The following is a 22,050-nucleotide window of genomic DNA, read 5'->3' on the forward strand; positions in this document are numbered from 1 at the left end:
AAAAAGCCTTAAAAAGTCTCTGAGATTCTTCAGAAAGCATGAAAGAGTTTGAGTTTTTTCAAAAGTTGTTCTTAGTTTTCTTCACTAATGGTCTAACCTTTTAAATAGCCCAATTTTGGCAGCAGTATTCGCTTACGGCCATACCACCTTGGGCACGCCCGATCTCGTCTGATCTCGGAAGCTAAGCAGGGTCGGGCCTGGTTAGTACTTGGATGGGAGCCCGCCTGGGAATACCAGGTGCTGTAAGCTTTTAAAAAAAAAAAAAAAGAGTGCCTGAGCTTCAAAAAGCCTTAAAAAGTCTCTGAGATTCTTCAGAAAGCATGAAAGAGTTTGAGTTTTTTCAAAAGTTGTTCTTAGTTTTCTTCACTAATGGTCTAACCTTTTAAATAGCCCAATTTTGGCAGCAGTATTCGCTTACGGCCATACCACCTTGGGCACGCCCGATCTCGTCTGATCTCGGAAGCTAAGCAGGGTCGGGCCTGGTTAGTACTTGGATGGGAGACCGCCTGGGAATACCAGGTGCTGTAAGCTTTTAAAAAAAAAAAAAAGAGTGCCTGAGCTTCAAAAAGCCTTAAAAAGTCTCTGAGATTCTTCAGAAAGCATGAAAGAGTTTGAGTTTTTTCAAAAGTTGTTCTTAGTTTTCTTCACTAATGGTCTAACCTTTTAAATAGCCCAATTTTGGCAGCAGTATTCGCTTACGGCCATACCACCTTGGGCACGCCCGATCTCGTCTGATCTCGGAAGCTAAGCAGGGTCGGGCCTGGTTAGTACTTGGATGGGAGACCGCCTGGGAATACCAGGTGCTGTAAGCTTTTAAAAAAAAAAAAAAAAAAAAAAAGAGTGCCTGAGCTTCAAAAAGCCTTAAAAAGTCTCTGAGATTCTTCAGAAAGCATGAAAGAGTTTGAGTTTTTTCAAAAGTTCTTCTTAGTCTTCTTCACTAATGGTCTAAGCTTTTAAATAAGGCCTGGTTAGTACTTGGATGGGAGGCCGCATGGGAATACTAGGTGTTGTAAGCTTTTTTAAGAAAAAAAAAAAAGAGTCCCTGAGCTTCTTCAAAAAGCCTTAAAAAGTCTCTGAGATTCTTCAGAAAGCATGAAAGAGCTTGAGTTTTTTCAAAAGTTGTTCTTAGTTTTCTTCACTAATGGTCTAACCTTTTAAATAGCCCAATTTTGGCAGCAGTTTTAGCTTACGGCCATACCACCTTGGGCACGCCCGATCTCGTCTGATCTCGGAAGCTAAGCAGGGTCGGGCCTGGTTAGTACTTGGATGGGAGACCGCCTGGGAATACCAGGTGCTGTAAGCTTTTAAAAAAAAAAAAAAGAGTGCCTGAGCTTCAAAAAGCCTTAAAAAGTCTCTGAGATTCTTCAGAAAGCATGAAAGAGTTTGAGTTTTTTCAAAAGTTGTTCTTAGTTTTCTTCACTAATGGTCTAACCTTTTAAATAGCCCAATTTTGGCAGCAGTATTCGCTTACGGCCATACCACCTTGGGCACGCCCGATCTCGTCTGATCTCGGAAGCTAAGCAGGGTCGGGCCTGGTTAGTACTTGGATGGGAGACCGCCTGGGAATACCAGGTAATGTAAGCTTTTAAAAAAAAAAAAAGAGTGCCTGAGCTTCAAAAAGCCTTAAAAAGTCTCTGAGATTCTTCAGAAAGCATGAAAGAGTTTGAGTTTTTTCAAAAGTTGTTCTTAGTTTTCTTCACTAATGGTCTAACCTTTTAAATAGCCCAATTTTGGCAGCAGTATTCGCTTACGGCCATACCACCTTGGGCACGCCCGATCTCGTCTGATCTCGGAAGCTAAGCAGGGTCGGGCCTGGTTAGTACTTGGATGGGAGACCGCCTGGGAATACCAGGTGCTGTAAGCTTTTAAAAAAAAAAAAAAGAGTGCCTGAGCTTCAAAAAGCCTTAAAAAGTCTCTGAGATTCTTCAGAAAGCATGAAAGAGTTTGAGTTTTTTCAAAAGTTCTTCTTAGTCTTCTTCACTAATGGTCTAAGCTTTTAAATAAGGCCTGGTTAGTACTTGGATGGGAGGCCGCATGGGAATACTAGGTGTTGTAAGCTTTTTTAAGAAAAAAAAAAAAAGAGTCCCTGAGCTTCTTCAAAAAGCCTTAAAAAGTCTCTGAGATTCTTCAGAAAGCATGAAAGAGCTTGAGTTTTTTCAAAAGTTGTTCTTAGTTTTCTTCACTAATGGTCTAACCTTTTAAATAGCCCAATTTTGGCAGCAGTTTTAGCTTACGGCCATACCACCTTGGGCACGCCCGATCTCGTCTGATCTCGGAAGCTAAGCAGGGTCGGGCCTGGTTAGTACTTGGATGGGAGACCGCCTGGGAATACCAGGTGCTGTAAGCTTTTAAAAAAAAAAAAAAGAGTGCCTGAGCTTCAAAAAGCCTTAAAAAGTCTCTGAGATTCTTCAGAAAGCATGAAAGAGTTTGAGTTTTTTCAAAAGTTCTTCTTAGTCTTCTTCACTAATGGTCTAAGCTTTTAAATAAGGCCTGGTTAGTACTTGGATGGGAGGCCGCATGGGAATACTAGGTGTTGTAAGCTTTTTTAAGAAAAAAAAAAAAGAGTCCCTGAGCTTCTTCAAAAAGCCTTAAAAAGTCTCTGAGATTCTTCAGAAAGCATGAAAGAGCTTGAGTTTTTTCAAAAGTTGTTCTTAGTTTTCTTCACTAATGGTCTAACCTTTTAAATAGCCCAATTTTGGCAGCAGTTTTAGCTTACGGCCATACCACCTTGGGCACGCCCGATCTCGTCTGATCTCGGAAGCTAAGCAGGGTCGGGCCTGGTTAGTACTTGGATGGGAGACCGCCTGGGAATACCAGGTGCTGTAAGCTTTTAAAAAAAAAAAAAAAAAAAAAAGAGTGCCTGAGCTTCAAAAAGCCTTAAAAAGTCTCTGAGATTCTTCAGAAAGCATGAAAGAGTTTGAGTTTTTTCAAAAGTTCTTCTTAGTCTTCTTCACTAATGGTCTAAGCTTTTAAATAAGGCCTGGTTAGTACTTGGATGGGAGGCCGCATGGGAATACTAGGTGTTGTAAGCTTTTTTAAGAAAAAAAAAAAAGAGTCCCTGAGCTTCTTCAAAAAGCCTTAAAAAGTCTCTGAGATTCTTCAGAAAGCATGAAAGAGCTTGAGTTTTTTCAAAAGTTGTTCTTAGTTTTCTTCACTAATGGTCTAACCTTTTAAATAGCCCAATTTTGGCAGCAGTTTTAGCTTACGGCCATACCACCTTGGGCACGCCCGATCTCGTCTGATCTCGGAAGCTAAGCAGGGTCGGGCCTGGTTAGTACTTGGATGGGAGACCGCCTGGGAATACCAGGTGCTGTAAGCTTTTAAAAAAAAAAAAAAGAGTGCCTGAGCTTCAAAAAGCCTTAAAAAGTCTCTGAGATTCTTCAGAAAGCATGAAAGAGTTTGAGTTTTTTCAAAAGTTGTTCTTAGTTTTCTTCACTAATGGTCTAACCTTTTAAATAGCCCAATTTTGGCAGCAGTATTCGCTTACGGCCATACCACCTTGGGCACGCCCGATCTCGTCTGATCTCGGAAGCTAAGCAGGGTCGGGCCTGGTTAGTACTTGGATGGGAGACCGCCTGGGAATACCAGGTGCTGTAAGCTTTTAAAAAAAAAAAAAAAGAGTGCCTGAGCTTCAAAAAGCCTTAAAAAGTCTCTGAGATTCTTCAGAAAGCATGAAAGAGTTTGAGTTTTTTCAAAAGTTGTTCTTAGTTTTCTTCACTAATGGTCTAACCTTTTAAATAGCCCAATTTTGGCAGCAGTATTCGCTTACGGCCATACCACCTTGGGCACGCCCGATCTCGTCTGATCTCGGAAGCTAAGCAGGGTCGGGCCTGGTTAGTACTTGGATGGGAGCCCGCCTGGGAATACCAGGTGCTGTAAGCTTTTAAAAAAAAAAAAAAAGAGTGCCTGAGCTTCAAAAAGCCTTAAAAAGTCTCTGAGATTCTTCAGAAAGCATGAAAGAGTTTGAGTTTTTTCAAAAGTTGTTCTTAGTTTTCTTCACTAATGGTCTAACCTTTTAAATAGCCCAATTTTGGCAGCAGTATTCGCTTACGGCCATACCACCTTGGGCACGCCCGATCTCGTCTGATCTCGGAAGCTAAGCAGGGTCGGGCCTGGTTAGTACTTGGATGGGAGACCGCCTGGGAATACCAGGTGCTGTAAGCTTTTAAAAAAAAAAAAAAGAGTGCCTGAGCTTCAAAAAGCCTTAAAAAGTCTCTGAGATTCTTCAGAAAGCATGAAAGAGTTTGAGTTTTTTCAAAAGTTGTTCTTAGTTTTCTTCACTAATGGTCTAACCTTTTAAATAGCCCAATTTTGGCAGCAGTATTCGCTTACGGCCATACCACCTTGGGCACGCCCGATCTCGTCTGATCTCGGAAGCTAAGCAGGGTCGGGCCTGGTTAGTACTTGGATGGGAGACCGCCTGGGAATACCAGGTGCTGTAAGCTTTTAAAAAAAAAAAAAAAAAAAAAAAGAGTGCCTGAGCTTCAAAAAGCCTTAAAAAGTCTCTGAGATTCTTCAGAAAGCATGAAAGAGTTTGAGTTTTTTCAAAAGTTCTTCTTAGTCTTCTTCACTAATGGTCTAAGCTTTTAAATAAGGCCTGGTTAGTACTTGGATGGGAGGCCGCATGGGAATACTAGGTGTTGTAAGCTTTTTTAAGAAAAAAAAAAAAGAGTCCCTGAGCTTCTTCAAAAAGCCTTAAAAAGTCTCTGAGATTCTTCAGAAAGCATGAAAGAGCTTGAGTTTTTTCAAAAGTTGTTCTTAGTTTTCTTCACTAATGGTCTAACCTTTTAAATAGCCCAATTTTGGCAGCAGTTTTAGCTTACGGCCATACCACCTTGGGCACGCCCGATCTCGTCTGATCTCGGAAGCTAAGCAGGGTCGGGCCTGGTTAGTACTTGGATGGGAGACCGCCTGGGAATACCAGGTGCTGTAAGCTTTTAAAAAAAAAAAAAAGAGTGCCTGAGCTTCAAAAAGCCTTAAAAAGTCTCTGAGATTCTTCAGAAAGCATGAAAGAGTTTGAGTTTTTTCAAAAGTTGTTCTTAGTTTTCTTCACTAATGGTCTAACCTTTTAAATAGCCCAATTTTGGCAGCAGTATTCGCTTACGGCCATACCACCTTGGGCACGCCCGATCTCGTCTGATCTCGGAAGCTAAGCAGGGTCGGGCCTGGTTAGTACTTGGATGGGAGACCGCCTGGGAATACCAGGTAATGTAAGCTTTTAAAAAAAAAAAAAGAGTGCCTGAGCTTCAAAAAGCCTTAAAAAGTCTCTGAGATTCTTCAGAAAGCATGAAAGAGTTTGAGTTTTTTCAAAAGTTGTTCTTAGTTTTCTTCACTAATGGTCTAACCTTTTAAATAGCCCAATTTTGGCAGCAGTATTCGCTTACGGCCATACCACCTTGGGCACGCCCGATCTCGTCTGATCTCGGAAGCTAAGCAGGGTCGGGCCTGGTTAGTACTTGGATGGGAGACCGCCTGGGAATACCAGGTGCTGTAAGCTTTTAAAAAATAAAAAAAGAGTGCCTGAGCTTCAAAAAGCCTTAAAAAGTCTCTGAGATTCTTCAGAAAGCATGAAAGAGTTTGAGTTTTTTCAAAAGTTCTTCTTAGTCTTCTTCACTAATGGTCTAAGCTTTTAAATAAGGCCTGGTTAGTACTTGGATGGGAGGCCGCATGGGAATACTAGGTGTTGTAAGCTTTTTTAAGAAAAAAAAAAAAAGAGTCCCTGAGCTTCTTCAAAAAGCCTTAAAAAGTCTCTGAGATTCTTCAGAAAGCATGAAAGAGCTTGAGTTTTTTCAAAAGTTGTTCTTAGTTTTCTTCACTAATGGTCTAACCTTTTAAATAGCCCAATTTTGGCAGCAGTTTTAGCTTACGGCCATACCACCTTGGGCACGCCCGATCTCGTCTGATCTCGGAAGCTAAGCAGGGTCGGGCCTGGTTAGTACTTGGATGGGAGACCGCCTGGGAATACCAGGTGCTGTAAGCTTTTAAAAAAAAAAAAAAGAGTGCCTGAGCTTCAAAAAGCCTTAAAAAGTCTCTGAGATTCTTCAGAAAGCATGAAAGAGTTTGAGTTTTTTCAAAAGTTCTTCTTAGTCTTCTTCACTAATGGTCTAAGCTTTTAAATAAGGCCTGGTTAGTACTTGGATGGGAGGCCGCATGGGAATACTAGGTGTTGTAAGCTTTTTTAAGAAAAAAAAAAAAGAGTCCCTGAGCTTCTTCAAAAAGCCTTAAAAAGTCTCTGAGATTCTTCAGAAAGCATGAAAGAGCTTGAGTTTTTTCAAAAGTTGTTCTTAGTTTTCTTCACTAATGGTCTAACCTTTTAAATAGCCCAATTTTGGCAGCAGTTTTAGCTTACGGCCATACCACCTTGGGCACGCCCGATCTCGTCTGATCTCGGAAGCTAAGCAGGGTCGGGCCTGGTTAGTACTTGGATGGGAGACCGCCTGGGAATACCAGGTGCTGTAAGCTTTTAAAAAAAAAAAAAAAAAAAAAAGAGTGCCTGAGCTTCAAAAAGCCTTAAAAAGTCTCTGAGATTCTTCAGAAAGCATGAAAGAGTTTGAGTTTTTTCAAAAGTTCTTCTTAGTCTTCTTCACTAATGGTCTAAGCTTTTAAATAAGGCCTGGTTAGTACTTGGATGGGAGGCCGCATGGGAATACTAGGTGTTGTAAGCTTTTTTAAGAAAAAAAAAAAAGAGTCCCTGAGCTTCTTCAAAAAGCCTTAAAAAGTCTCTGAGATTCTTCAGAAAGCACGAAAGAGCTTGAGTTTTTTCAAAAGTTGTTCTTAGTTTTCTTCACTAATGGTCTAACCTTTTAAATAGCCCAATTTTGGCAGCAGTTTTAGCTTACGGCCATACCACCTTGGGCACGCCCGATCTCGTCTGATCTCGGAAGCTAAGCAGGGTCGGGCCTGCTTAGTACTTGGATGGGAGACCGCCTGGGAATACCAGGTGCTGTAAGCTTTTAAAAAAAAAAAAAAGAGTGCCTGAGCTTCAAAAAGCCTTAAAAAGTCTCTGAGATTCTTCAGAAAGCATGAAAGAGTTTGAGTTTTTTCAAAAGTTGTTCTTAGTTTTCTTCACTAATGGTCTAACCTTTTAAATAGCCCAATTTTGGCAGCAGTATTCGCTTACGGCCATACCACCTTGGGCACGCCCGATCTCGTCTGATCTCGGAAGCTAAGCAGGGTCGGGCCTGGTTAGTACTTGGATGGGAGACCGCCTGGGAATACCAGGTGCTGTAAGCTTTTAAAAAAAAAAAAAAAGAGTGCCTGAGCTTCAAAAAGCCTTAAAAAGTCTCTGAGATTCTTCAGAAAGCATGAAAGAGTTTGAGTTTTTTCAAAAGTTGTTCTTAGTTTTCTTCACTAATGGTCTAACCTTTTAAATAGCCCAATTTTGGCAGCAGTATTCGCTTACGGCCATACCACCTTGGGCACGCCCGATCTCGTCTGATCTCGGAAGCTAAGCAGGGTCGGGCCTGGTTAGTACTTGGATGGGAGCCCGCCTGGGAATACCAGGTGCTGTAAGCTTTTAAAAAAAAAAAAAAGAGTGCCTGAGCTTCAAAAAGCCTTAAAAAGTCTCTGAGATTCTTCAGAAAGCATGAAAGAGTTTGAGTTTTTTCAAAAGTTGTTCTTAGTTTTCTTCACTAATGGTCTAACCTTTTAAATAGCCCAATTTTGGCAGCAGTATTCGCTTACGGCCATACCACCTTGGGCACGCCCGATCTCGTCTGATCTCGGAAGCTAAGCAGGGTCGGGCCTGGTTAGTACTTGGATGGGAGACCGCCTGGGAATACCAGGTGCTGTAAGCTTTTAAAAAAAAAAAAAAGAGTGCCTGAGCTTCAAAAAGCCTTAAAAAGTCTCTGAGATTCTTCAGAAAGCATGAAAGAGTTTGAGTTTTTTCAAAAGTTGTTCTTAGTTTTCTTCACTAATGGTCTAACCTTTTAAATAGCCCAATTTTGGCAGCAGTATTCGCTTACGGCCATACCACCTTGGGCACGCCCGATCTCGTCTGATCTCGGAAGCTAAGCAGGGTCGGGCCTGGTTAGTACTTGGATGGGAGACCGCCTGGGAATACCAGGTGCTGTAAGCTTTTAAAAAAAAAAAAAAAAAAAAAAAGAGTGCCTGAGCTTCAAAAAGCCTTAAAAAGTCTCTGAGATTCTTCAGAAAGCATGAAAGAGTTTGAGTTTTTTCAAAAGTTCTTCTTAGTCTTCTTCACTAATGGTCTAAGCTTTTAAATAAGGCCTGGTTAGTACTTGGATGGGAGGCCGCATGGGAATACTAGGTGTTGTAAGCTTTTTTAAGAAAAAAAAAAAAGAGTCCCTGAGCTTCTTCAAAAAGCCTTAAAAAGTCTCTGAGATTCTTCAGAAAGCATGAAAGAGCTTGAGTTTTTTCAAAAGTTGTTCTTAGTTTTCTTCACTAATGGTCTAACCTTTTAAATAGCCCAATTTTGGCAGCAGTATTCGCTTACGGCCATACCACCTTGGGCACGCCCGATCTCGTCTGATCTCGGAAGCTAAGCAGGGTCGGGCCTGGTTAGTACTTGGATGGGAGACCGCCTGGGAATACCAGGTGCTGTAAGCTTTTAAAAAAAAAAAAAAAAAAAAAAGAGTGCCTGAGCTTCAAAAAGCCTTAAAAAGTCTCTGAGATTCTTCAGAAAGCATGAAAGAGTTTGAGTTTTTTCAAAAGTTCTTCTTAGTCTTCTTCACTAATGGTCTAAGCTTTTAAATAAGGCCTGGTTAGTACTTGGATGGGAGGCCGCATGGGAATACTAGGTGTTGTAAGCTTTTTTAAGAAAAAAAAAAAAGAGTCCCTGAGCTTCTTCAAAAAGCCTTAAAAAGTCTCTGAGATTCTTCAGAAAGCATGAAAGAGCTTGAGTTTTTTCAAAAGTTGTTCTTAGTTTTCTTCACTAATGGTCTAACCTTTTAAATAGCCCAATTTTGGCAGCAGTTTTAGCTTACGGCCATACCACCTTGGGCACGCCCGATCTCGTCTGATCTCGGAAGCTAAGCAGGGTCGGGCCTGGTTAGTACTTGGATGGGAGACCGCCTGGGAATACCAGGTGCTGTAAGCTTTTAAAAAAAAAAAAAAGAGTGCCTGAGCTTCAAAAAGCCTTAAAAAGTCTCTGAGATTCTTCAGAAAGCATGAAAGAGTTTGAGTTTTTTCAAAAGTTCTTCTTAGTCTTCTTCACTAATGGTCTAAGCTTTTAAATAAGGCCTGGTTAGTACTTGGATGGGAGGCCGCATGGGAATACTAGGTGTTGTAAGCTTTTTTAAGAAAAAAAAAAAAGAGTCCCTGAGCTTCTTCAAAAAGCCTTAAAAAGTCTCTGAGATTCTTCAGAAAGCATGAAAGAGCTTGAGTTTTTTCAAAAGTTGTTCTTAGTTTTCTTCACTAATGGTCTAACCTTTTAAATAGCCCAATTTTGGCAGCAGTTTTAGCTTACGGCCATACCACCTTGGGCACGCCCGATCTCGTCTGATCTCGGAAGCTAAGCAGGGTCGGGCCTGGTTAGTACTTGGATGGGAGACCGCCTGGGAATACCAGGTGCTGTAAGCTTTTAAAAAAAAAAAAAAGAGTGCCTGAGCTTCAAAAAGCCTTAAAAAGTCTCTGAGATTCTTCAGAAAGCATGAAAGAGTTTGAGTTTTTTCAAAAGTTGTTCTTAGTTTTCTTCACTAATGGTCTAACCTTTTAAATAGCCCAATTTTGGCAGCAGTATTCGCTTACGGCCATACCACCTTGGGCACGCCCGATCTCGTCTGATCTCGGAAGCTAAGCAGGGTCGGGCCTGGTTAGTACTTGGATGGGAGACCGCCTGGGAATACCAGGTGCTGTAAGCTTTTAAAAAAAAAAAAAAAAAAAAAAAGAGTGCCTGAGCTTCAAAAAGCCTTAAAAAGTCTCTGAGATTCTTCAGAAAGCATGAAAGAGTTTGAGTTTTTTCAAAAGTTCTTCTTAGTCTTCTTCACTAATGGTCTAAGCTTTTAAATAAGGCCTGGTTAGTACTTGGATGGGAGGCCGCATGGGAATACTAGGTGTTGTAAGCTTTTTTAAGAAAAAAAAAAAAGAGTCCCTGAGCTTCTTCAAAAAGCCTTAAAAAGTCTCTGAGATTCTTCAGAAAGCATGAAAGAGCTTGAGTTTTTTCAAAAGTTGTTCTTAGTTTTCTTCACTAATGGTCTAACCTTTTAAATAGCCCAATTTTGGCAGCAGTATTCGCTTACGGCCATACCACCTTGGGCACGCCCGATCTCGTCTGATCTCGGAAGCTAAGCAGGGTCGGGCCTGGTTAGTACTTGGATGGGAGACCGCCTGGGAATACCAGGTGCTGTAAGCTTTTAAAAAAAAAAAAAAAAAAAAAAAGAGTGCCTGAGCTTCAAAAAGCCTTAAAAAGTCTCTGAGATTCTTCAGAAAGCATGAAAGAGTTTGAGTTTTTTCAAAAGTTCTTCTTAGTCTTCTTCACTAATGGTCTAAGCTTTTAAATAAGGCCTGGTTAGTACTTGGATGGGAGGCCGCATGGGAATACTAGGTGTTGTAAGCTTTTTTAAGAAAAAAAAAAAAGAGTCCCTGAGCTTCTTCAAAAAGCCTTAAAAAGTCTCTGAGATTCTTCAGAAAGCATGAAAGAGCTTGAGTTTTTTCAAAAGTTGTTCTTAGTTTTCTTCACTAATGGTCTAACCTTTTAAATAGCCCAATTTTGGCAGCAGTTTTAGCTTACGGCCATACCACCTTGGGCACGCCCGATCTCGTCTGATCTCGGAAGCTAAGCAGGGTCGGGCCTGGTTAGTACTTGGATGGGAGACCGCCTGGGAATACCAGGTGCTGTAAGCTTTTAAAAAAAAAAAAAAGAGTGCCTGAGCTTCAAAAAGCCTTAAAAAGTCTCTGAGATTCTTCAGAAAGCATGAAAGAGTTTGAGTTTTTTCAAAAGTTCTTCTTAGTCTTCTTCACTAATGGTCTAAGCTTTTAAATAAGGCCTGGTTAGTACTTGGATGGGAGGCCGCATGGGAATACTAGGTGTTGTAAGCTTTTTTAAGAAAAAAAAAAAAGAGTCCCTGAGCTTCTTCAAAAAGCCTTAAAAAGTCTCTGAGATTCTTCAGAAAGCATGAAAGAGCTTGAGTTTTTTCAAAAGTTGTTCTTAGTTTTCTTCACTAATGGTCTAACCTTTTAAATAGCCCAATTTTGGCAGCAGTTTTAGCTTACGGCCATACCACCTTGGGCACGCCCGATCTCGTCTGATCTCGGAAGCTAAGCAGGGTCGGGCCTGGTTAGTACTTGGATGGGAGACCGCCTGGGAATACCAGGTGCTGTAAGCTTTTAAAAAAAAAAAAAAAAAAAAAAGAGTGCCTGAGCTTCAAAAAGCCTTAAAAAGTCTCTGAGATTCTTCAGAAAGCATGAAAGAGTTTGAGTTTTTTCAAAAGTTCTTCTTAGTCTTCTTCACTAATGGTCTAAGCTTTTAAATAAGGCCTGGTTAGTACTTGGATGGGAGGCCGCATGGGAATACTAGGTGTTGTAAGCTTTTTTAAGAAAAAAAAAAAGAGTCCCTGAGCTTCTTCAAAAAGCCTTAAAAAGTCTCTGAGATTCTTCAGAAAGCATGAAAGAGCTTGAGTTTTTTCAAAAGTTGTTCTTAGTTTTCTTCACTAATGGTCTAACCTTTTAAATAGCCCAATTTTGGCAGCAGTTTTAGCTTACGGCCATACCACCTTGGGCACGCCCGATCTCGTCTGATCTCGGAAGCTAAGCAGGGTCGGGCCTGGTTAGTACTTGGATGGGAGACCGCCTGGGAATACCAGGTGCTGTAAGCTTTTAAAAAAAAAAAAAAGAGTGCCTGAGCTTCAAAAAGCCTTAAAAAGTCTCTGAGATTCTTCAGAAAGCATGAAAGAGTTTGAGTTTTTTCAAAAGTTGTTCTTAGTTTTCTTCACTAATGGTCTAACCTTTTAAATAGCCCAATTTTGGCAGCAGTATTCGCTTACGGCCATACCACCTTGGGCACGCCCGATCTCGTCTGATCTCGGAAGCTAAGCAGGGTCGGGCCTGGTTAGTACTTGGATGGGAGACCGCCTGGGAATACCAGGTGCTGTAAGCTTTTAAAAAAAAAAAAAAAGAGTGCCTGAGCTTCAAAAAGCCTTAAAAAGTCTCTGAGATTCTTCAGAAAGCATGAAAGAGTTTGAGTTTTTTCAAAAGTTGTTCTTAGTTTTCTTCACTAATGGTCTAACCTTTTAAATAGCCCAATTTTGGCAGCAGTATTCGCTTACGGCCATACCACCTTGGGCACGCCCGATCTCGTCTGATCTCGGAAGCTAAGCAGGGTCGGGCCTGGTTAGTACTTGGATGGGAGCCCGCCTGGGAATACCAGGTGCTGTAAGCTTTTAAAAAAAAAAAAAAAGAGTGCCTGAGCTTCAAAAAGCCTTAAAAAGTCTCTGAGATTCTTCAGAAAGCATGAAAGAGTTTGAGTTTTTTCAAAAGTTGTTCTTAGTTTTCTTCACTAATGGTCTAACCTTTTAAATAGCCCAATTTTGGCAGCAGTATTCGCTTACGGCCATACCACCTTGGGCACGCCCGATCTCGTCTGATCTCGGAAGCTAAGCAGGGTCGGGCCTGGTTAGTACTTGGATGGGAGACCGCCTGGGAATACCAGGTGCTGTAAGCTTTTAAAAAAAAAAAAAAAGAGTGCCTGAGCTTCAAAAAGCCTTAAAAAGTCTCTGAGATTCTTCAGAAAGCATGAAAGAGTTTGAGTTTTTTCAAAAGTTGTTCTTAGTTTTCTTCACTAATGGTCTAACCTTTTAAATAGCCCAATTTTGGCAGCAGTATTCGCTTACGGCCATACCACCTTGGGCACGCCCGATCTCGTCTGATCTCGGAAGCTAAGCAGGGTCGGGCCTGGTTAGTACTTGGATGGGAGACCGCCTGGGAATACCAGGTGCTGTAAGCTTTTAAAAAAAAAAAAAAAAAAAAAAGAGTGCCTGAGCTTCAAAAAGCCTTAAAAAGTCTCTGAGATTCTTCAGAAAGCATGAAAGAGTTTGAGTTTTTTCAAAAGTTCTTCTTAGTCTTCTTCACTAATGGTCTAAGCTTTTAAATAAGGCCTGGTTAGTACTTGGATGGGAGGCCGCATGGGAATACTAGGTGTTGTAAGCTTTTTTAAGAAAAAAAAAAAAGAGTCCCTGAGCTTCTTCAAAAAGCCTTAAAAAGTCTCTGAGATTCTTCAGAAAGCATGAAAGAGCTTGAGTTTTTTCAAAAGTTGTTCTTAGTTTTCTTCACTAATGGTCTAACCTTTTAAATAGCCCAATTTTGGCAGCAGTTTTAGCTTACGGCCATACCACCTTGGGCACGCCCGATCTCGTCTGATCTCGGAAGCTAAGCAGGGTCGGGCCTGGTTAGTACTTGGATGGGAGACCGCCTGGGAATACCAGGTGCTGTAAGCTTTTAAAAAAAAAAAAAAGAGTGCCTGAGCTTCAAAAAGCCTTAAAAAGTCTCTGAGATTCTTCAGAAAGCATGAAAGAGTTTGAGTTTTTTCAAAAGTTCTTCTTAGTCTTCTTCACTAATGGTCTAAGCTTTTAAATAAGGCCTGGTTAGTACTTGGATGGGAGGCCGCATGGGAATACTAGGTGTTGTAAGCTTTTTTAAGAAAAAAAAAAAAGAGTCCCTGAGCTTCTTCAAAAAGCCTTAAAAAGTCTCTGAGATTCTTCAGAAAGCATGAAAGAGCTTGAGTTTTTTCAAAAGTTGTTCTTAGTTTTCTTCACTAATGGTCTAACCTTTTAAATAGCCCAATTTTGGCAGCAGTTTTAGCTTACGGCCATACCACCTTGGGCACGCCCGATCTCGTCTGATCTCGGAAGCTAAGCAGGGTCGGGCCTGGTTAGTACTTGGATGGGAGACCGCCTGGGAATACCAGGTGCTGTAAGCTTTTAAAAAAAAAAAAAAAAAAAAAAGAGTGCCTGAGCTTCAAAAAGCCTTAAAAAGTCTCTGAGATTCTTCAGAAAGCATGAAAGAGTTTGAGTTTTTTCAAAAGTTCTTCTTAGTCTTCTTCACTAATGGTCTAAGCTTTTAAATAAGGCCTGGTTAGTACTTGGATGGGAGGCCGCATGGGAATACTAGGTGTTGTAAGCTTTTTTAAGAAAAAAAAAAAGAGTCCCTGAGCTTCTTCAAAAAGCCTTAAAAAGTCTCTGAGATTCTTCAGAAAGCATGAAAGAGCTTGAGTTTTTTCAAAAGTTGTTCTTAGTTTTCTTCACTAATGGTCTAACCTTTTAAATAGCCCAATTTTGGCAGCAGTTTTAGCTTACGGCCATACCACCTTGGGCACGCCCGATCTCGTCTGATCTCGGAAGCTAAGCAGGGTCGGGCCTGGTTAGTACTTGGATGGGAGACCGCCTGGGAATACCAGGTGCTGTAAGCTTTTAAAAAAAAAAAAAAGAGTGCCTGAGCTTCAAAAAGCCTTAAAAAGTCTCTGAGATTCTTCAGAAAGCATGAAAGAGTTTGAGTTTTTTCAAAAGTTGTTCTTAGTTTTCTTCACTAATGGTCTAACCTTTTAAATAGCCCAATTTTGGCAGCAGTATTCGCTTACGGCCATACCACCTTGGGCACGCCCGATCTCGTCTGATCTCGGAAGCTAAGCAGGGTCGGGCCTGGTTAGTACTTGGATGGGAGACCGCCTGGGAATACCAGGTGCTGTAAGCTTTTAAAAAAAAAAAAAAAGAGTGCCTGAGCTTCAAAAAGCCTTAAAAAGTCTCTGAGATTCTTCAGAAAGCATGAAAGAGTTTGAGTTTTTTCAAAAGTTGTTCTTAGTTTTCTTCACTAATGGTCTAACCTTTTAAATAGCCCAATTTTGGCAGCAGTATTCGCTTACGGCCATACCACCTTGGGCACGCCCGATCTCGTCTGATCTCGGAAGCTAAGCAGGGTCGGGCCTGGTTAGTACTTGGATGGGAGCCCGCCTGGGAATACCAGGTGCTGTAAGCTTTTAAAAAAAAAAAAAAAGAGTGCCTGAGCTTCAAAAAGCCTTAAAAAGTCTCTGAGATTCTTCAGAAAGCATGAAAGAGTTTGAGTTTTTTCAAAAGTTGTTCTTAGTTTTCTTCACTAATGGTCTAACCTTTTAAATAGCCCAATTTTGGCAGCAGTATTCGCTTACGGCCATACCACCTTGGGCACGCCCGATCTCGTCTGATCTCGGAAGCTAAGCAGGGTCGGGCCTGGTTAGTACTTGGATGGGAGACCGCCTGGGAATACCAGGTGCTGTAAGCTTTTAAAAAAAAAAAAAAAGAGTGCCTGAGCTTCAAAAAGCCTTAAAAAGTCTCTGAGATTCTTCAGAAAGCATGAAAGAGTTTGAGTTTTTTCAAAAGTTGTTCTTAGTTTTCTTCACTAATGGTCTAACCTTTTAAATAGCCCAATTTTGGCAGCAGTATTCGCTTACGGCCATACCACCTTGGGCACGCCCGATCTCGTCTGATCTCGGAAGCTAAGCAGGGTCGGGCCTGGTTAGTACTTGGATGGGAGACCGCCTGGGAATACCAGGTGCTGTAAGCTTTTAAAAAAAAAAAAAAAAAAAAAAAGAGTGCCTGAGCTTCAAAAAGCCTTAAAAAGTCTCTGAGATTCTTCAGAAAGCATGAAAGAGTTTGAGTTTTTTCAAAAGTTCTTCTTAGTCTTCTTCACTAATGGTCTAAGCTTTTAAATAAGGCCTGGTTAGTACTTGGATGGGAGGCCGCATGGGAATACTAGGTGTTGTAAGCTTTTTTAAGAAAAAAAAAAAAGAGTCCCTGAGCTTCTTCAAAAAGCCTTAAAAAGTCTCTGAGATTCTTCAGAAAGCATGAAAGAGCTTGAGTTTTTTCAAAAGTTGTTCTTAGTTTTCTTCACTAATGGTCTAACCTTTTAAATAGCCCAATTTTGGCAGCAGTTTTAGCTTACGGCCATACCACCTTGGGCACGCCCGATCTCGTCTGATCTCGGAAGCTAAGCAGGGTCGGGCCTGGTTAGTACTTGGATGGGAGACCGCCTGGGAATACCAGGTGCTGTAAGCTTTTAAAAAAAAAAAAAAAAAAAAAAAAGAGTGCCTGAGCTTCAAAAAGCCTTAAAAAGTCTCTGAGATTCTTCAGAAAGCATGAAAGAGTTTGAGTTTTTTCAAAAGTTCTTCTTAGTCTTCTTCACTAATGGTCTAAGCTTTTAAATAAGGCCTGGTTAGTACTTGGATGGGAGGCCGCATGGGAATACTAGGTGTTGTAAGCTTTTTTAAGAAAAAAAAAAAAGAGTCCCTGAGCTTCTTCAAAAAGCCTTAAAAAGTCTCTGAGATTCTTCAGAAAGCATGAAAGAGCTTGAGTTTTTTCAAAAGTTGTTCTTAGTTTTCTTCACTAATGGTCTAACCTTTTAAATAGCCCAATTTTGGCAGCAGTTTTAGCTTACGGCCATACCACCTTGGGCACGCCCGATCTCGTCTGATCTCGGAAGCTAAGCAGGGTCGGGCCTGGTTAGTACTTGGATGGGAGACCGCCTGGGAATACCAGGTGCTGTAAGCTTTTAAAAAAAAAAAAAAAAAAAAAAGAGTGCCTGAGCTTCAAAAAGCCTTAAAAAGTCTCTGAGATTCTTCAGAAAGCATGAAAGAGTTTGAGTTTTTTCAAAAGTTGTTCTTAGTTTTCTTCACTAATGGTCTAACCTTTTAAATAGCCCAATTTTGGCAGCAGTATTCGCTTACGGCCATACCACCTTGGGCACGCCCGATCTCGTCTGATCTCGGAAGCTAAGCAGGGTCGGGCCTGGTTAGTACTTGGATGGGAGACCGCCTGGGAATACCAGGTGCTGTAAGCTTTTAAAAAAAAAAAAAAGAGTGCCTGAGCTTCAAAAAGCCTTAAAAAGTCTCTGAGATTCTTCAGAAAGCATGAAAGAGTTTGAGTTTTTTCAAAAGTTGTTCTTAGTTTTCTTCACTAATGGTCTAACCTTTTAAATAGCCCAATTTTGGCAGCAGTATTCGCTTACGGCCATACCACCTTGGGCACGCCCGATCTCGTCTGATCTCGGAAGCTAAGCAGGGTCGGGCCTGGTTAGTACTTGGATGGGAGACCGCCTGGGAATACCAGGTGCTGTAAGCTTTTAAAAAAAAAAAAAAGAGTGCCTGAGCTTCAAAAAGCCTTAAAAAGTCTCTGAGATTCTTCAGAAAGCATGAAAGAGTTTGAGTTTTTTCAAAAGTTGTTCTTAGTTTTCTTCACTAATGGTCTAACCTTTTAAATAGCCCAATTTTGGCAGCAGTTTTAGCTTACGGCCATACCACCTTGGGCACGCCCGATCTCGTCTGATCTCGGAAGCTAAGCAGGGTCGGGCCTGGTTAGTACTTGGATGGGAGACCGCCTGGGAATACCAGGTGCTGTAAGCTTTTAAAAAAAAAAAAAAGAGTGCCTGAGCTTCAAAAAGCCTTAAAAAGTCTCTGAGATTCTTCAGAAAGCATGAAAGAGTTTGAGTTTTTTCAAAAGTTCTTCTTAGTCTTCTTCACTAATGGTCTAAGCTTTTAAATAAGGCCTGGTTAGTACTTGGATGGGAGGCCGCATGGGAATACTAGGTGTTGTAAGCTTTTTTAAGAAAAAAAAAAAAGAGTCCCTGAGCTTCTTCAAAAAGCCTTAAAAAGTCTCTGAGATTCTTCAGAAAGCATGAAAGAGCTTGAGTTTTTTCAAAAGTTGTTCTTAGTTTTCTTCACTAATGGTCTAACCTTTTAAATAGCCCAATTTTGGCAGCAGTTTTAGCTTACGGCCATACCACCTTGGGCACGCCCGATCTCGTCTGATCTCGGAAGCTAAGCAGGGTCGGGCCTGGTTAGTACTTGGATGGGAGACCGCCTGGGAATACCAGGTGCTGTAAGCTTTTAAAAAAAAAAAAAAAAAAAAAAAGAGTGCCTGAGCTTCAAAAAGCCTTAAAAAGTCTCTGAGATTCTTCAGAAAGCATGAAAGAGTTTGAGTTTTTTCAAAAGTTCTTCTTAGTCTTCTTCACTAATGGTCTAAGCTTTTAAATAAGGCCTGGTTAGTACTTGGATGGGAGGCCGCATGGGAATACTAGGTGTTGTAAGCTTTTTTAAGAAAAAAAAAAAAGAGTCCCTGAGCTTCTTCAAAAAGCCTTAAAAAGTCTCTGAGATTCTTCAGAAAGCATGAAAGAGCTTGAGTTTTTTCAAAAGTTGTTCTTAGTTTTCTTCACTAATGGTCTAACCTTTTAAATAGCCCAATTTTGGCAGCAGTTTTAGCTTACGGCCATACCACCTTGGGCACGCCCGATCTCGTCTGATCTCGGAAGCTAAGCAGGGTCGGGCCTGGTTAGTACTTGGATGGGAGACCGCCTGGGAATACCAGGTGCTGTAAGCTTTTAAAAAAAAAAAAAAAAAAAAAAGAGTGCCTGAGCTTCAAAAAGCCTTAAAAAGTCTCTGAGATTCTTCAGAAAGCATGAAAGAGTTTGAGTTTTTTCAAAAGTTGTTCTTAGTTTTCTTCACTAATGGTCTAACCTTTTAAATAGCCCAATTTTGGCAGCAGTATTCGCTTACGGCCATACCACCTTGGGCACGCCCGATCTCGTCTGATCTCGGAAGCTAAGCAGGGTCGGGCCTGGTTAGTACTTGGATGGGAGACCGCCTGGGAATACCAGGTGCTGTAAGCTTTTAAAAAAAAAAAAAAGAGTGCCTGAGCTTCAAAAAGCCTTAAAAAGTCTCTGAGATTCTTCAGAAAGCATGAAAGAGTTTGAGTTTTTTCAAAAGTTGTTCTTAGTTTTCTTCACTAATGGTCTAACCTTTTAAATAGCCCAATTTTGGCAGCAGTATTCGCTTACGGCCATACCACCTTGGGCACGCCCGATCTCGTCTGATCTCGGAAGCTAAGCAGGGTCGGGCCTGGTTAGTACTTGGATGGGAGACCGCCTGGGAATACCAGGTGCTGTAAGCTTTTAAAAAAAAAAAAAAGAGTGCCTGAGCTTCAAAAAGCCTTAAAAAGTCTCTGAGATTCTTCAGAAAGCATGAAAGAGTTTGAGTTTTTTCAAAAGTTGTTCTTAGTTTTCTTCACTAATGGTCTAACCTTTTAAATAGCCCAATTTTGGCAGCAGTTTTAGCTTACGGCCATACCACCTTGGGCACGCCCGATCTCGTCTGATCTCGGAAGCTAAGCAGGGTCGGGCCTGGTTAGTACTTGGATGGGAGACCGCCTGGGAATACCAGGTGCTGTAAGCTTTTAAAAAAAAAAAAAAGAGTGCCTGAGCTTCAAAAAGCCTTAAAAAGTCTCTGAGATTCTTCAGAAAGCATGAAAGAGTTTGAGTTTTTTCAAAAGTTCTTCTTAGTCTTCTTCACTAATGGTCTAAGCTTTTAAATAAGGCCTGGTTAGTACTTGGATGGGAGGCCGCATGGGAATACTAGGTGTTGTAAGCTTTTTTAAGAAAAAAAAAAAAGAGTCCCTGAGCTTCTTCAAAAAGCCTTAAAAAGTCTCTGAGATTCTTCAGAAAGCATGAAAGAGCTTGAGTTTTTTCAAAAGTTGTTCTTAGTTTTCTTCACTAATGGTCTAACCTTTTAAATAGCCCAATTTTGGCAGCAGTTTTAGCTTACGGCCATACCACCTTGGGCACGCCCGATCTCGTCTGATCTCGGAAGCTAAGCAGGGTCGGGCCTGGTTAGTACTTGGATGGGAGACCGCCTGGGAATACCAGGTGCTGTAAGCTTTTAAAAAAAAAAAAAAAAAAAAAAGAGTGCCTGAGCTTCAAAAAGCCTTAAAAAGTCTCTGAGATTCTTCAGAAAGCATGAAAGAGTTTGAGTTTTTTCAAAAGTTCTTCTTAGTCTTCTTCACTAATGGTCTAAGCTTTTAAATAAGGCCTGGTTAGTACTTGGATGGGAGGCCGCATGGGAATACTAGGTGTTGTAAGCTTTTTTAAGAAAAAAAAAAAAGAGTCCCTGAGCTTCTTCAAAAAGCCTTAAAAAGTCTCTGAGATTCTTCAGAAAGCATGAAAGAGCTTGAGTTTTTTCAAAAGTTGTTCTTAGTTTTCTTCACTAATGGTCTAACCTTTTAAATAGCCCAATTTTGGCAGCAGTTTTAGCTTACGGCCATACCACCTTGGGCACGCCCGATCTCGTCTGATCTCGGAAGCTAAGCAGGGTCGGGCCTGGTTAGTACTTGGATGGGAGACCGCCTGGGAATACCAGGTGCTGTAAGCTTTTAAAAAAAAAAAAAAGAGTGCCTGAGCTTCAAAAAGCCTTAAAAAGTCTCTGAGATTCTTCAGAAAGCATGAAAGAGTTTGAGTTTTTTCAAAAGTTGTTCTTAGTTTTCTTCACTAATGGTCTAACCTTTTAAATAGCCCAATTTTGGCAGCAGTATTCGCTTACGGCCATACCACCTTGGGCACGCCCGATCTCGTCTGATCTCGGAAGCTAAGCAGGGTCGGGCCTGGTTAGTACTTGGATGGGAGACCGCCTGGGAATACCAGGTGCTGTAAGCTTTTAAAAAAAAAAAAAAAGAGTGCCTGAGCTTCAAAAAGCCTTAAAAAGTCTCTGAGATTCTTCAGAAAGCATGAAAGAGTTTGAGTTTTTTCAAAAGTTGTTCTTAGTTTTCTTCACTAATGGTCTAACCTTTTAAATAGCCCAATTTTGGCAGCAGTATTCGCTTACGGCCATACCACCTTGGGCACGCCCGATCTCGTCTGATCTCGGAAGCTAAGCAGGGTCGGGCCTGGTTAGTACTTGGATGGGAGCCCGCCTGGGAATACCAGGTGCTGTAAGCTTTTAAAAAAAAAAAAAAAGAGTGCCTGAGCTTCAAAAAGCCTTAAAAAGTCTCTGAGATTCTTCAGAAAGCATGAAAGAGTTTGAGTTTTTTCAAAAGTTGTTCTTAGTTTTCTTCACTAATGGTCTAACCTTTTAAATAGCCCAATTTTGGCAGCAGTATTCGCTTACGGCCATACCACCTTGGGCACGCCCGATCTCGTCTGATCTCGGAAGCTAAGCAGGGTCGGGCCTGGTTAGTACTTGGATGGGAGACCGCCTGGGAATACCAGGTGCTGTAAGCTTTTAAAAAAAAAAAAAAGAGTGCCTGAGCTTCAAAAAGCCTTAAAAAGTCTCTGAGATTCTTCAGAAAGCATGAAAGAGTTTGAGTTTTTTCAAAAGTTGTTCTTAGTTTTCTTCACTAATGGTCTAACCTTTTAAATAGCCCAATTTTGGCAGCAGTATTCGCTTACGGCCATACCACCTTGGGCACGCCCGATCTCGTCTGATCTCGGAAGCTAAGCAGGGTCGGGCCTGGTTAGTACTTGGATGGGAGACCGCCTGGGAATACCAGGTGCTGTAAGCTTTTAAAAAAAAAAAAAAAAAAAAAAAGAGTGCCTGAGCTTCAAAAAGCCTTAAAAAGTCTCTGAGATTCTTCAGAAAGCATGAAAGAGTTTGAGTTTTTTCAAAAGTTCTTCTTAGTCTTCTTCACTAATGGTCTAAGCTTTTAAATAAGGCCTGGTTAGTACTTGGATGGGAGGCCGCATGGGAATACTAGGTGTTGTAAGCTTTTTTAAGAAAAAAAAAAAAGAGTCCCTGAGCTTCTTCAAAAAGCCTTAAAAAGTCTCTGAGATTCTTCAGAAAGCATGAAAGAGCTTGAGTTTTTTCAAAAGTTGTTCTTAGTTTTCTTCACTAATGGTCTAACCTTTTAAATAGCCCAATTTTGGCAGCAGTTTTAGCTTACGGCCATACCACCTTGGGCACGCCCGATCTCGTCTGATCTCGGAAGCTAAGCAGGGTCGGGCCTGGTTAGTACTTGGATGGGAGACCGCCTGGGAATACCAGGTGCTGTAAGCTTTTAAAAAAAAAAAAAAGAGTGCCTGAGCTTCAAAAAGCCTTAAAAAGTCTCTGAGATTCTTCAGAAAGCATGAAAGAGTTTGAGTTTTTTCAAAAGTTGTTCTTAGTTTTCTTCACTAATGGTCTAACCTTTTAAATAGCCCAATTTTGGCAGCAGTATTCGCTTACGGCCATACCACCTTGGGCACGCCCGATCTCGTCTGATCTCGGAAGCTAAGCAGGGTCGGGCCTGGTTAGTACTTGGATGGGAGACCGCCTGGGAATACCAGGTAATGTAAGCTTTTAAAAAAAAAAAAAGAGTGCCTGAGCTTCAA

The 22,050-nt window shown here is 41.1% G+C and overlaps 60 non-coding genes across 60 annotated transcripts; all 60 read left to right on the plus strand.

The window, feature by feature from the left end:
- Positions 1-130: 130 nt before the first annotated feature.
- Positions 131-249, plus strand: LOC143700018 (5S ribosomal RNA). Its single transcript, XR_013188923.1, has one exon. It is a non-coding gene; the product is annotated as a 5S ribosomal RNA (ribosomal RNA).
- Positions 250-412: 163 nt separating this feature from the next.
- LOC143700488 (5S ribosomal RNA) lies at positions 413-531 on the plus strand. The gene has a single exon (XR_013189376.1). It is a non-coding gene; the product is annotated as a 5S ribosomal RNA (ribosomal RNA).
- Positions 532-693: 162 nt separating this feature from the next.
- On the plus strand, positions 694-812 carry LOC143700489 (5S ribosomal RNA). Its single transcript, XR_013189378.1, has one exon. It is a non-coding gene; the product is annotated as a 5S ribosomal RNA (ribosomal RNA).
- A 372-nt stretch (positions 813-1,184) lies between these two features.
- LOC143700490 (5S ribosomal RNA) lies at positions 1,185-1,303 on the plus strand. The gene has a single exon (XR_013189379.1). It is a non-coding gene; the product is annotated as a 5S ribosomal RNA (ribosomal RNA).
- Positions 1,304-1,465: 162 nt separating this feature from the next.
- Positions 1,466-1,584, plus strand: LOC143700092 (5S ribosomal RNA). The gene has a single exon (XR_013188994.1). It is a non-coding gene; the product is annotated as a 5S ribosomal RNA (ribosomal RNA).
- A 161-nt stretch (positions 1,585-1,745) lies between these two features.
- Positions 1,746-1,864, plus strand: LOC143700491 (5S ribosomal RNA). The gene has a single exon (XR_013189380.1). It is a non-coding gene; the product is annotated as a 5S ribosomal RNA (ribosomal RNA).
- Positions 1,865-2,228: 364 nt separating this feature from the next.
- LOC143700493 (5S ribosomal RNA) lies at positions 2,229-2,347 on the plus strand. Its single transcript, XR_013189382.1, has one exon. It is a non-coding gene; the product is annotated as a 5S ribosomal RNA (ribosomal RNA).
- Positions 2,348-2,710: 363 nt separating this feature from the next.
- On the plus strand, positions 2,711-2,829 carry LOC143700495 (5S ribosomal RNA). The gene has a single exon (XR_013189383.1). It is a non-coding gene; the product is annotated as a 5S ribosomal RNA (ribosomal RNA).
- A 371-nt stretch (positions 2,830-3,200) lies between these two features.
- LOC143700496 (5S ribosomal RNA) lies at positions 3,201-3,319 on the plus strand. The gene has a single exon (XR_013189384.1). It is a non-coding gene; the product is annotated as a 5S ribosomal RNA (ribosomal RNA).
- Positions 3,320-3,481: 162 nt separating this feature from the next.
- On the plus strand, positions 3,482-3,600 carry LOC143700497 (5S ribosomal RNA). The gene has a single exon (XR_013189385.1). It is a non-coding gene; the product is annotated as a 5S ribosomal RNA (ribosomal RNA).
- Positions 3,601-3,763: 163 nt separating this feature from the next.
- LOC143700019 (5S ribosomal RNA) lies at positions 3,764-3,882 on the plus strand. Its single transcript, XR_013188924.1, has one exon. It is a non-coding gene; the product is annotated as a 5S ribosomal RNA (ribosomal RNA).
- A 163-nt stretch (positions 3,883-4,045) lies between these two features.
- LOC143700498 (5S ribosomal RNA) lies at positions 4,046-4,164 on the plus strand. Its single transcript, XR_013189386.1, has one exon. It is a non-coding gene; the product is annotated as a 5S ribosomal RNA (ribosomal RNA).
- A 162-nt stretch (positions 4,165-4,326) lies between these two features.
- On the plus strand, positions 4,327-4,445 carry LOC143700499 (5S ribosomal RNA). Its single transcript, XR_013189387.1, has one exon. It is a non-coding gene; the product is annotated as a 5S ribosomal RNA (ribosomal RNA).
- A 372-nt stretch (positions 4,446-4,817) lies between these two features.
- LOC143700500 (5S ribosomal RNA) lies at positions 4,818-4,936 on the plus strand. The gene has a single exon (XR_013189388.1). It is a non-coding gene; the product is annotated as a 5S ribosomal RNA (ribosomal RNA).
- Positions 4,937-5,098: 162 nt separating this feature from the next.
- Positions 5,099-5,217, plus strand: LOC143700093 (5S ribosomal RNA). The gene has a single exon (XR_013188995.1). It is a non-coding gene; the product is annotated as a 5S ribosomal RNA (ribosomal RNA).
- A 161-nt stretch (positions 5,218-5,378) lies between these two features.
- On the plus strand, positions 5,379-5,497 carry LOC143700501 (5S ribosomal RNA). The gene has a single exon (XR_013189389.1). It is a non-coding gene; the product is annotated as a 5S ribosomal RNA (ribosomal RNA).
- Positions 5,498-5,861: 364 nt separating this feature from the next.
- Positions 5,862-5,980, plus strand: LOC143700502 (5S ribosomal RNA). The gene has a single exon (XR_013189390.1). It is a non-coding gene; the product is annotated as a 5S ribosomal RNA (ribosomal RNA).
- Positions 5,981-6,343: 363 nt separating this feature from the next.
- LOC143700503 (5S ribosomal RNA) lies at positions 6,344-6,462 on the plus strand. The gene has a single exon (XR_013189391.1). It is a non-coding gene; the product is annotated as a 5S ribosomal RNA (ribosomal RNA).
- Positions 6,463-6,833: 371 nt separating this feature from the next.
- LOC143700067 (5S ribosomal RNA) lies at positions 6,834-6,952 on the plus strand. The gene has a single exon (XR_013188969.1). It is a non-coding gene; the product is annotated as a 5S ribosomal RNA (ribosomal RNA).
- A 162-nt stretch (positions 6,953-7,114) lies between these two features.
- On the plus strand, positions 7,115-7,233 carry LOC143700505 (5S ribosomal RNA). The gene has a single exon (XR_013189393.1). It is a non-coding gene; the product is annotated as a 5S ribosomal RNA (ribosomal RNA).
- Positions 7,234-7,396: 163 nt separating this feature from the next.
- LOC143700020 (5S ribosomal RNA) lies at positions 7,397-7,515 on the plus strand. The gene has a single exon (XR_013188925.1). It is a non-coding gene; the product is annotated as a 5S ribosomal RNA (ribosomal RNA).
- A 162-nt stretch (positions 7,516-7,677) lies between these two features.
- On the plus strand, positions 7,678-7,796 carry LOC143700506 (5S ribosomal RNA). Its single transcript, XR_013189394.1, has one exon. It is a non-coding gene; the product is annotated as a 5S ribosomal RNA (ribosomal RNA).
- A 162-nt stretch (positions 7,797-7,958) lies between these two features.
- LOC143700507 (5S ribosomal RNA) lies at positions 7,959-8,077 on the plus strand. The gene has a single exon (XR_013189395.1). It is a non-coding gene; the product is annotated as a 5S ribosomal RNA (ribosomal RNA).
- A 372-nt stretch (positions 8,078-8,449) lies between these two features.
- Positions 8,450-8,568, plus strand: LOC143700508 (5S ribosomal RNA). The gene has a single exon (XR_013189396.1). It is a non-coding gene; the product is annotated as a 5S ribosomal RNA (ribosomal RNA).
- A 371-nt stretch (positions 8,569-8,939) lies between these two features.
- LOC143700509 (5S ribosomal RNA) lies at positions 8,940-9,058 on the plus strand. The gene has a single exon (XR_013189397.1). It is a non-coding gene; the product is annotated as a 5S ribosomal RNA (ribosomal RNA).
- A 363-nt stretch (positions 9,059-9,421) lies between these two features.
- LOC143700510 (5S ribosomal RNA) lies at positions 9,422-9,540 on the plus strand. The gene has a single exon (XR_013189398.1). It is a non-coding gene; the product is annotated as a 5S ribosomal RNA (ribosomal RNA).
- A 162-nt stretch (positions 9,541-9,702) lies between these two features.
- Positions 9,703-9,821, plus strand: LOC143700511 (5S ribosomal RNA). Its single transcript, XR_013189399.1, has one exon. It is a non-coding gene; the product is annotated as a 5S ribosomal RNA (ribosomal RNA).
- Positions 9,822-10,193: 372 nt separating this feature from the next.
- On the plus strand, positions 10,194-10,312 carry LOC143700512 (5S ribosomal RNA). Its single transcript, XR_013189400.1, has one exon. It is a non-coding gene; the product is annotated as a 5S ribosomal RNA (ribosomal RNA).
- A 372-nt stretch (positions 10,313-10,684) lies between these two features.
- On the plus strand, positions 10,685-10,803 carry LOC143700513 (5S ribosomal RNA). Its single transcript, XR_013189401.1, has one exon. It is a non-coding gene; the product is annotated as a 5S ribosomal RNA (ribosomal RNA).
- Positions 10,804-11,166: 363 nt separating this feature from the next.
- On the plus strand, positions 11,167-11,285 carry LOC143700514 (5S ribosomal RNA). The gene has a single exon (XR_013189402.1). It is a non-coding gene; the product is annotated as a 5S ribosomal RNA (ribosomal RNA).
- A 370-nt stretch (positions 11,286-11,655) lies between these two features.
- Positions 11,656-11,774, plus strand: LOC143700516 (5S ribosomal RNA). The gene has a single exon (XR_013189404.1). It is a non-coding gene; the product is annotated as a 5S ribosomal RNA (ribosomal RNA).
- A 162-nt stretch (positions 11,775-11,936) lies between these two features.
- On the plus strand, positions 11,937-12,055 carry LOC143700517 (5S ribosomal RNA). The gene has a single exon (XR_013189405.1). It is a non-coding gene; the product is annotated as a 5S ribosomal RNA (ribosomal RNA).
- A 163-nt stretch (positions 12,056-12,218) lies between these two features.
- On the plus strand, positions 12,219-12,337 carry LOC143700021 (5S ribosomal RNA). Its single transcript, XR_013188926.1, has one exon. It is a non-coding gene; the product is annotated as a 5S ribosomal RNA (ribosomal RNA).
- A 163-nt stretch (positions 12,338-12,500) lies between these two features.
- LOC143700518 (5S ribosomal RNA) lies at positions 12,501-12,619 on the plus strand. Its single transcript, XR_013189406.1, has one exon. It is a non-coding gene; the product is annotated as a 5S ribosomal RNA (ribosomal RNA).
- Positions 12,620-12,782: 163 nt separating this feature from the next.
- On the plus strand, positions 12,783-12,901 carry LOC143700519 (5S ribosomal RNA). Its single transcript, XR_013189407.1, has one exon. It is a non-coding gene; the product is annotated as a 5S ribosomal RNA (ribosomal RNA).
- Positions 12,902-13,272: 371 nt separating this feature from the next.
- On the plus strand, positions 13,273-13,391 carry LOC143700520 (5S ribosomal RNA). The gene has a single exon (XR_013189408.1). It is a non-coding gene; the product is annotated as a 5S ribosomal RNA (ribosomal RNA).
- A 363-nt stretch (positions 13,392-13,754) lies between these two features.
- Positions 13,755-13,873, plus strand: LOC143700521 (5S ribosomal RNA). Its single transcript, XR_013189409.1, has one exon. It is a non-coding gene; the product is annotated as a 5S ribosomal RNA (ribosomal RNA).
- A 370-nt stretch (positions 13,874-14,243) lies between these two features.
- Positions 14,244-14,362, plus strand: LOC143700522 (5S ribosomal RNA). Its single transcript, XR_013189410.1, has one exon. It is a non-coding gene; the product is annotated as a 5S ribosomal RNA (ribosomal RNA).
- Positions 14,363-14,524: 162 nt separating this feature from the next.
- LOC143700523 (5S ribosomal RNA) lies at positions 14,525-14,643 on the plus strand. Its single transcript, XR_013189411.1, has one exon. It is a non-coding gene; the product is annotated as a 5S ribosomal RNA (ribosomal RNA).
- Positions 14,644-14,806: 163 nt separating this feature from the next.
- LOC143700023 (5S ribosomal RNA) lies at positions 14,807-14,925 on the plus strand. The gene has a single exon (XR_013188927.1). It is a non-coding gene; the product is annotated as a 5S ribosomal RNA (ribosomal RNA).
- A 163-nt stretch (positions 14,926-15,088) lies between these two features.
- On the plus strand, positions 15,089-15,207 carry LOC143700524 (5S ribosomal RNA). The gene has a single exon (XR_013189412.1). It is a non-coding gene; the product is annotated as a 5S ribosomal RNA (ribosomal RNA).
- Positions 15,208-15,370: 163 nt separating this feature from the next.
- Positions 15,371-15,489, plus strand: LOC143700525 (5S ribosomal RNA). Its single transcript, XR_013189413.1, has one exon. It is a non-coding gene; the product is annotated as a 5S ribosomal RNA (ribosomal RNA).
- Positions 15,490-15,861: 372 nt separating this feature from the next.
- On the plus strand, positions 15,862-15,980 carry LOC143700527 (5S ribosomal RNA). Its single transcript, XR_013189415.1, has one exon. It is a non-coding gene; the product is annotated as a 5S ribosomal RNA (ribosomal RNA).
- A 373-nt stretch (positions 15,981-16,353) lies between these two features.
- Positions 16,354-16,472, plus strand: LOC143700528 (5S ribosomal RNA). The gene has a single exon (XR_013189416.1). It is a non-coding gene; the product is annotated as a 5S ribosomal RNA (ribosomal RNA).
- A 170-nt stretch (positions 16,473-16,642) lies between these two features.
- Positions 16,643-16,761, plus strand: LOC143700529 (5S ribosomal RNA). The gene has a single exon (XR_013189417.1). It is a non-coding gene; the product is annotated as a 5S ribosomal RNA (ribosomal RNA).
- A 162-nt stretch (positions 16,762-16,923) lies between these two features.
- LOC143700530 (5S ribosomal RNA) lies at positions 16,924-17,042 on the plus strand. The gene has a single exon (XR_013189418.1). It is a non-coding gene; the product is annotated as a 5S ribosomal RNA (ribosomal RNA).
- Positions 17,043-17,204: 162 nt separating this feature from the next.
- On the plus strand, positions 17,205-17,323 carry LOC143700531 (5S ribosomal RNA). Its single transcript, XR_013189419.1, has one exon. It is a non-coding gene; the product is annotated as a 5S ribosomal RNA (ribosomal RNA).
- A 363-nt stretch (positions 17,324-17,686) lies between these two features.
- LOC143700532 (5S ribosomal RNA) lies at positions 17,687-17,805 on the plus strand. Its single transcript, XR_013189420.1, has one exon. It is a non-coding gene; the product is annotated as a 5S ribosomal RNA (ribosomal RNA).
- A 372-nt stretch (positions 17,806-18,177) lies between these two features.
- Positions 18,178-18,296, plus strand: LOC143700533 (5S ribosomal RNA). The gene has a single exon (XR_013189421.1). It is a non-coding gene; the product is annotated as a 5S ribosomal RNA (ribosomal RNA).
- A 170-nt stretch (positions 18,297-18,466) lies between these two features.
- LOC143700534 (5S ribosomal RNA) lies at positions 18,467-18,585 on the plus strand. Its single transcript, XR_013189422.1, has one exon. It is a non-coding gene; the product is annotated as a 5S ribosomal RNA (ribosomal RNA).
- A 162-nt stretch (positions 18,586-18,747) lies between these two features.
- Positions 18,748-18,866, plus strand: LOC143700535 (5S ribosomal RNA). The gene has a single exon (XR_013189423.1). It is a non-coding gene; the product is annotated as a 5S ribosomal RNA (ribosomal RNA).
- Positions 18,867-19,028: 162 nt separating this feature from the next.
- On the plus strand, positions 19,029-19,147 carry LOC143700536 (5S ribosomal RNA). The gene has a single exon (XR_013189424.1). It is a non-coding gene; the product is annotated as a 5S ribosomal RNA (ribosomal RNA).
- A 363-nt stretch (positions 19,148-19,510) lies between these two features.
- Positions 19,511-19,629, plus strand: LOC143700538 (5S ribosomal RNA). Its single transcript, XR_013189426.1, has one exon. It is a non-coding gene; the product is annotated as a 5S ribosomal RNA (ribosomal RNA).
- A 371-nt stretch (positions 19,630-20,000) lies between these two features.
- Positions 20,001-20,119, plus strand: LOC143700539 (5S ribosomal RNA). Its single transcript, XR_013189427.1, has one exon. It is a non-coding gene; the product is annotated as a 5S ribosomal RNA (ribosomal RNA).
- Positions 20,120-20,281: 162 nt separating this feature from the next.
- Positions 20,282-20,400, plus strand: LOC143700540 (5S ribosomal RNA). Its single transcript, XR_013189428.1, has one exon. It is a non-coding gene; the product is annotated as a 5S ribosomal RNA (ribosomal RNA).
- Positions 20,401-20,563: 163 nt separating this feature from the next.
- On the plus strand, positions 20,564-20,682 carry LOC143700024 (5S ribosomal RNA). The gene has a single exon (XR_013188928.1). It is a non-coding gene; the product is annotated as a 5S ribosomal RNA (ribosomal RNA).
- Positions 20,683-20,845: 163 nt separating this feature from the next.
- LOC143700541 (5S ribosomal RNA) lies at positions 20,846-20,964 on the plus strand. Its single transcript, XR_013189429.1, has one exon. It is a non-coding gene; the product is annotated as a 5S ribosomal RNA (ribosomal RNA).
- Positions 20,965-21,126: 162 nt separating this feature from the next.
- On the plus strand, positions 21,127-21,245 carry LOC143700542 (5S ribosomal RNA). Its single transcript, XR_013189430.1, has one exon. It is a non-coding gene; the product is annotated as a 5S ribosomal RNA (ribosomal RNA).
- A 372-nt stretch (positions 21,246-21,617) lies between these two features.
- Positions 21,618-21,736, plus strand: LOC143700544 (5S ribosomal RNA). Its single transcript, XR_013189432.1, has one exon. It is a non-coding gene; the product is annotated as a 5S ribosomal RNA (ribosomal RNA).
- Positions 21,737-21,898: 162 nt separating this feature from the next.
- On the plus strand, positions 21,899-22,017 carry LOC143700094 (5S ribosomal RNA). Its single transcript, XR_013188996.1, has one exon. It is a non-coding gene; the product is annotated as a 5S ribosomal RNA (ribosomal RNA).
- The last annotated feature ends 33 nt before the right edge of the window (positions 22,018-22,050 follow it).

This window comes from Siphateles boraxobius, unplaced genomic scaffold, assembly GCF_051911475.1.
Source record: "Siphateles boraxobius isolate OS27281-9 unplaced genomic scaffold, OSU_SipBor_1 317, whole genome shotgun sequence".
NCBI lineage: Eukaryota > Metazoa > Chordata > Actinopteri > Cypriniformes > Leuciscidae > Siphateles > Siphateles boraxobius.